Source organism: Lepidochelys kempii, chromosome 21 (genome assembly GCF_965140265.1).
Source record: "Lepidochelys kempii isolate rLepKem1 chromosome 21, rLepKem1.hap2, whole genome shotgun sequence".
Taxonomy (NCBI): Eukaryota; Metazoa; Chordata; order Testudines; family Cheloniidae; genus Lepidochelys; species Lepidochelys kempii.
In genome coordinates, this window is record NC_133276.1 from 9,650,830 (window position 1) to 9,658,152 (window position 7,323).

Consider the following 7,323-nt stretch of genomic DNA (forward strand, 5'->3'; position numbering starts at 1 on the left):
AAACGAGTAATATCAATGGATAAGGAGTTAGTCCTCTGCATCTCTGTGGCCTAGTGGTTCCTTTATCAAAACAAACAGTTGGGCTTTCTTCTGTCCTAATCAGTAATTTGTAAACATGTTACTGCTCACAGGTGGCTTGAATAATGCATTGGCACATGGCAAATTGTTTTCTATAAAGCACACATACATATACATATGGGGCCAGTGTCAAATTGGGAGCCAAGGAAAAGACAGGAGCTGGAAAGGGGGATTTCCAATTTCAGAGGGGAGGGGCTGGAAAATAATGTTCCTCCCTGAAAAGTAAAATAGACATCTGCAGCTGTTGGTTACCTTAACTTTGGATCGCTCTTTCTGTCCCTCTCTCTGTCTCTCACAACCACTATCCTTTGTTCTTCAAGGTACAAGCCTACCTCCAAAGTCCACTGACGATTCAATGGGAATCTTCCCATTGACTTCAGTGGGCTTTGATCAGAAGCATGTTAATCTGAAAGTCAAAAGAGGGGCTCAATGCTCCAACACTGAGATCAGTGAAGGTTTTGCTTTGGATGGCCCAATCCTGTTCCTTTCAGGTGCCTATTTACATATTTTACCTACCACATATTTTATCTCCAATCAGCCATCCCTGGTGGATCATATTTTTGATTGAAAGGGCTGGAAGGAACCACAGAGATGAAGAAACATTTCACAGAGGTATTTATGTGCAAACTTCGCTGTTAGACACGAAAGAATCCATCTTCCAATGATGTCCCATGCCCAGCAGTAACAATGTTTGTTATAACAGGACCGACACTTTGTGGAAGACACTGGTCACCAAAAGAAAAAGAAATAATCAAAACGAAATAGAGAAAATTAAAAGGCCAGAAAGCTGGGACCCAACCCTGCAATTCTGACATGGGCAAAAACCGCACTGACGCAGAGATTCAAGAGATGTGAAGATAATATGGTGACAAGGGACAAAATTACCTAGAGTCATCGATAATAATATCTACCTCTCATACAGCATGTGGATCTCAAAGTGCGTTACAAAGGAGGTGGTTAGCCCTATCTTACAGGTTGGGAAACTGAGGAAATGCAGACAAAGTGACTTGCCCATGGCTGCCGAGCAGCAGAGTAAGGAACAGACCTCAGATCTCCTGAGTCCCAGTCCAGTGCCTTATCTACTAGGCAACAGCACCTTGCTAATAAATTGACTCGCTCACATTGCCAGCATGAGGACTGCAGGGTCAGGCCGTTGCTGTCGAATTTTCCTCTTCTGAAGGGCTTTTAAATGTATGTTTATTTGTTTCTGTTTTTAGATTTTTGCAACTCCCAGGAATGGGGCCTAGTTTTACACTCCAGGTGCCCTTGGCATACCTGATAAATACACTCCAAGTGGGCTCTGTACAACTGGAGATCACCAGCCACCAGTGAGCCAGACAACTTAAAAACTTGACTTGCCCTCCCCCACCCAAATCCCGAACTCTTACAACCCCCTCCTCCCTTCCATTTCCAAACGTCTGGGGAAACATGAGCTCTGCAACATGCCCTGGAGGTTATCAGATTTGGGGTACTTGGGACCAAGGGTCAAAGGAACGTGTGCATCATTGTTCCTATTAAGAAGCATTTTGTTGTTTGTTTGAACAATGGAAAACTGGCGCCAGGGCCTCCCACCAGAAAACTGGTTTCACTTTAAAGCATCTTTGCAAATCGATCTGAAAAGTGTTAAGCGCCCCATCGGCCACAGCTAGAACCTGAGTTGGGATAGATTCGAGGGGAAAGTCTTGTGTTTCCATAGGAATTCCAGGGCCACTGAGCCCGGAATTATTCATCGCTAAAAATTAAAGCCGAACTGGAATCCTGCTGTGGGAAACACGCCAGCTTTGTGCTCTTAAAGGAATGATAAGCCTCTGGGATGCTGCTCGTCTAACTGTGCAAAATCAGGGTCAAGTCTGGGATAAGATGGTATTATCAGGGCCCCATCCTGCTCCCACTGAACTCAGGGGCAAAACGTCCATTGAGATCAGTGAGAGCAGGACTGGATCCAAAATGTGTCCCAGACAGACAAAGAATAGCTCCTGACCAAGCAAATTAGTTGACATGGCAGCAAGGAAAGGGAACTGTTGGTTTTAAGACAAGAGAGATTTCCTCTCCTTTTTTTTCTAAATGCGCTGGCCCCAAAACTGTTCTCAGTTGCCACAAACTTTAATGGGGGTTGCAGCGTGGAACTGAGAACAGGATTTGGTCCTCTTCGTCAAAATCCTTCGCTAGCTCTGATTTCCTCCAGCCCAGGAGAGGATACCCTGGCCATCACACCATACCAAACCACACCACACACGACAGCTATATACGCACTGCACACGCTCTCTTCCCGGGGACAATTTCCCTTCTTTGTGATCAATTTGGAAATATCTGAGTCATCCCACCTGGCTTCGTCTAGGGCACAGAGCCCTCCCCACACACAGAGCGAGATTCCTGAGGTTAAAGGGGGAACCGCTCCCAGGAAGGCCTCTGGACCACGTTCAAAGGTGACACAAATACTGGTGAAAGTTACACGACGGGTGTCAACTGGTGAACAACCGGGTAGCAGAGTAGCACACCTTGTACTGATTTGGCATTCGGCGAGCGTGCGATGTGAGTGTGACTTCCATACCGAGGGAGAAAACAGGCCACAGGGAAAGTAACCAATAGATACAAGACGATGAGATAACGTAGCTGGGCACCTGCTTAATTATATCCCCTCCTATGTGCTGCTTTCCCAGCTGCCCCCTTTTGCTGTGTACGTCACACCTGCTTTGCACACCCGCTGAATGCCGCACTGGTTCCTGTTATGCCATTTACATCTGCTCTTCTGACCAGTGGAAGTCCTGAGACTCGGGAAACCTAGGTCAAATTCCCTGCTCTGCGCACGCTCCCTGGGTGACCTTCGGCAAGTCACTTAATCTACCCTGTGCCTCAGTTCTGTATAGCCTGGGGATATTAGCTCTGCCCTGCCTCCCAGGGCTGTTGTGTCGATGAACACATTAGAAAGCATGAGGGGCTCTGATACTCTCGTAACGGGGTCATATAAATACTGAGCTCAGAGTCATTTACCACCCTGGGTCCTACAAGCACAGCTCAGCTGGATCCACAAATCTGGTCCCTAAGGGGTAACTTCTACCACCGTGTGACCGAAAATTTCAACAGAGCTGGGAGATTCGTTCCCTTCAAGCTGGGCATGCTAGTGGGACACCCTCTCTCTGCCAGAGGTTTGCCTTCTGTGTACGAGGCCAGTTTGGGGTGTTATTTATTTTGTAATGGCTCTTTTAATTTCAACCGTTACAGCAACATCGATGGGAAAAGACGGTGGGGTGGGGACAGAATGGCAGCAGAACTGTATACATTCTTCTTTCATCCTGAGAGAGAGAAACTGAGGCAAAGAGGGAAGGTGGCTTTCGGAGGTACTTCTGAGGAGGAGCGCTAACAACAAACAGGGAAAGAGAGGCAGAAAAATGAGAGGTGAGTTTGAAGTTGTGGCAGGGCTGGAGTGTGCAAGGGCTGGAGTGTGCTGCTTAGCCTTGGGCTGGCATTGTCTTCCTGCTGGCTGAAGAGTGGTAGCCATGAATGAAAGGGGTGTGAGGCTGGGGGTGGGGGGTATGTATGTGGAGGGGGGGGGGAAGGTGTGGATGGGTGTGTAAAAATGAAAAGGGAGGTGTACTAAGACGGTAGCGTGAAGGCGTATCTCATAGAATCATAGACTTTAAGGTCAGAAGGGACCATTATGATCATCTAGTCTGACCTCCTGCACAACGCAGGCCACAGAATCTCACCCACCCACTCCTGTAACAAACCCCTAACCTATGTGTGAGCTATTGAAGTCCTCAAATTGTGTTTTAAAGACTTCAAGGTGCAGAGAATCCTCCAGCAAATGACCCGGGCCCCACGCTGCAGAGGAAGGCAAAAAACCCCCAGGGCCTCAGCCAATCTGCCCTGGAGGAAAATTCCTTCCCGACCCCAAATATGGCAATCAGCTGAACCCTGAGCATGTGGGCAAGACTCACCAGCCAGACACCCAGGAAAGAATTCTCTGTAGTAACTCAGATCCCACCCCATTGAACATCCCATCACAGGCCATTGGGCATATTCACCACCAATAGTCAAAGATCAATGAATTGCCAAAATTGGGCTATCCCATCATATCCTCTCCTCCATAAACTTATCAAGCTTAGTCTTGAAGCCAGATATGACTTTTGCCCCCACTACTCCCCTTGGAAGGCTGTTCCAGAACTTCACTCCTCTGATGGTTAGAAACCTTCATCTAATTTCAAGTCTAAACTTCCTGATGGCCAGTTTATATCCATTTGTTCTTGTGTCCACATTGGTACTGAGCTTACATAATTCGCAGAGATGCAAGAGGAGGTGCGAAGAGAAAGCAAATGAAGATGTTTGGGAGGATGTGAGGGGATATGTCTCTAACAGAAGGTGTGCGAGCTGATCAGTGTGTCTGTGAGAGGGTGCGAGGGGGTGTGAGGAGTGTGTGTGCATGCTCGTGCAAGGGAAACTCTGAGGTGTGCAAGAGAGAGAGCTGCGTATATACGAGCTGGGTGTGTGAGTGGGTGTCAAGGTGTAGGTAAATGAGAGGTGTGTGAGGGGGTGTAGGAGAGGTGTGTGTATGGAGGGCCTGAGGAGGAATATGTATATGGGAGAGGGTGAGTGAGTATGTGTGATTTCCGGGTGGTCTTTGGGTATTACTGTGTTTGTGTCTGTGTCTCTGTAGCATGCACAGGGGGCGACCCACCAAGAGAAATTTTGGGCCCCTGTACATCATGTCTGCCGGAGCCCCACCTCTACGCAGATGTTACACATGTTTTGGGGGCTGACCTGAGCTCGGGGCCATGTACAATTGTCCTCTTCCACCCCTCTCATCAGCCACCTTGAGCTCCCGGGTATGCGATAGGTATGTTCGTGCTCTGTGCTGCGTGCATGACTGCTTATCCCGCACTCACCGGGCTTTGTGGTGTCCCTGTTCTGTGTGTGCGTGCGTGAGCCGGCCGTGTGGTGCCTCTCACATGTGCTGCACTCTGTGTGTGTGATCTGTGAGCTGTTTTTGTGGGGGGGTCTCTTTGGTGCACGTCAGAATGGGTTGCGTGTGCGGATCTGCACAGGAGGCATTTGTAAAGGGAAGAGAGTGTGTCTACGCAGTGTGTCTGGGTGGCTCTTTGTGGTATGTGTGAGCAGTGTGTTCGTCCCTCAGGAGTGTGTGTGTGTGTGTGTGTCAGTGCAATGCAGGGGCTCCTTTGAGGTGTGTATCTGTGTGGCACTGTGCAGGGCATTCATGTGCAGGAGGATGTGTGTGGCCCTTTGTGGTAAGTGTGCATCTGGATGAGTGTGTCAGTGCAGTGTGTACATGCATGTGTGTGCTGCTTTGTGGTGAGTGTGTGTGTGTGTGTCGGTGCCGTTTGTACATGCACGTGTGTGCCCCTTTGTGGTGAGTGTGCATGTTGGTGCAGTGTGTACCTGCATGTGTGTGCCCCTTTGTGGTGAGTGTGCGTGTTGGTGCAGTGTGCACATGCACGTGTGTGCCCCTTTGTGGTGAGTGTGCGTGTTGGTGCAGTGTGTACATGCATGTGTGTGCCCCTTTGTGGTGAGTGTGCATGTTGGTGCAGTGTGTACCTGCACGTGTGTGCCCCTTTGTGGTAAGTGTGCATGTTGGTGCAGTGTGCACATGCACGTGTGTGCCCCTTTGTGGTGAGTGTGCGTGTTGGTGCAGTGTGCACATACACATGTGTGCCCCTTTGTGGTGAGTGTGCGTGTTGGTGCAGTGTGCACATGCACGTGTGTGCCCCTTTGTGGTGAGTGTGCGTGTTGGTGCAGTGTGTACATGCATGTGTGTGCCCCTTTGTGGTGAGTGTGCGTGTTGGTGCAGTGTGTACATGCACGTGTGTGCCCCTTTGTGGTGAGTGTGCGTGTTGGTGCAGTGTGTACCTGCACGTGTGTGCCCCTTTGTGGTGAGTGTGCATGTTGGTGCAGTGTGCACCTGCACGTGTGTGCCCCTTTGTGGTGAGTGTGCATGATGGTGCAGTGTGCACATGCACGTGTGTGCCCCTTTGTGGTGAGTGTGCATGTTGGTGCAGTGTGTACATGCACGTGTGTGCCCCTTTGTGGTGAGTGTGCATGTTGGTGCAGTGTGTACATGCATGTGTGTGCCGCTTTGTGGTGAGTGTGCATGTTGGTGCAGTGTGCACATGTGCCCCTTTGTGGTGAGTGTGCGTCTGGCCAGGCAGCGTCCTGTGTGCTCCACGGGTGTGTGTCAGGAAAAGGACACACGGAGCAGACGAGGTCAGGGGGGAAGGTGCACTCAGAGGCCATGGTGCTTTGCCGCTCCAAGGCGAAGGAGATCAGGTTTCAGGAGAGCCGTGAAGCTGGGGCTGGAAGGGGACAGGAGGTGGGCTCTGCTGTTTGCATTTCCCTGGAAGGCAGCAGAAGTCGGGTTTAAGCGAATATCCTTCCATTTAGCAGTTTGTTTATTGTTCTTAACTAAGCCGCCCAGACAGGTGACCCAGCAGCACCAAATCCACATGGGCTTCCCAGGAAGGCAGGGAGGGGAAGGAAGGCAGCTCTCCAGGCGAGGAGGACAAAGGGATTTGTGGGTGGGGAGGGGGGCAAAGCTACCTCGAGACCCCTTCCAAAGGGAGGATGTGTGATCCGCACCTTTGGCCTCTGGAGCCGGAGGCGCTAGGCCAGGGAACTTCCTTTGCAGGCCCCGGATTGACAGCTGCTCAGAAACACAGCAACTTGTTTCTGTAGCTACAGTGCTCATCATGGAAACCCCCACGCACTCACTTTCGTGTCCGTCCAGACAGGAGTGTCCGTGCATGGCGGTCTAACTGCGGGCCTTGGGCTGCAGCCATGCGTACCTGGGTGAATGACCACGTGGCAGGTGCTTGCATGCGGCAACTGTACAGAAACCTAGAGAGACCGAGAGAAGTCCTGTGTGTCTGTCCCTTGCGAAACCTTGCTATGCATGGCTGAGTCCCTCCATACATGCCTGGGATAGCTAGGGACATATAGATGGTACAGGAAAAAAAAGGCACCTTGATGTATAATCGTGTGTCTGCATGGACATCTGTGGACGCGGACGCACACTCAGGACACACACTATATTTCCCCATACAGTATTTATTTGTGCATACGTGTCAGCCCAATTATGTGCATGTCCCCTGTATGCATCAGCATCTTCTATGCATATAAACTATACCGTGCGTGGGAATACCTCTGGGTATGTGTTGCTGCACACCTCTCCAGGCTGCGCCTGTGTGTAGCAATGTACGCCCCTCTGTGCTGACTACATGTGAGTATGCATGGGTC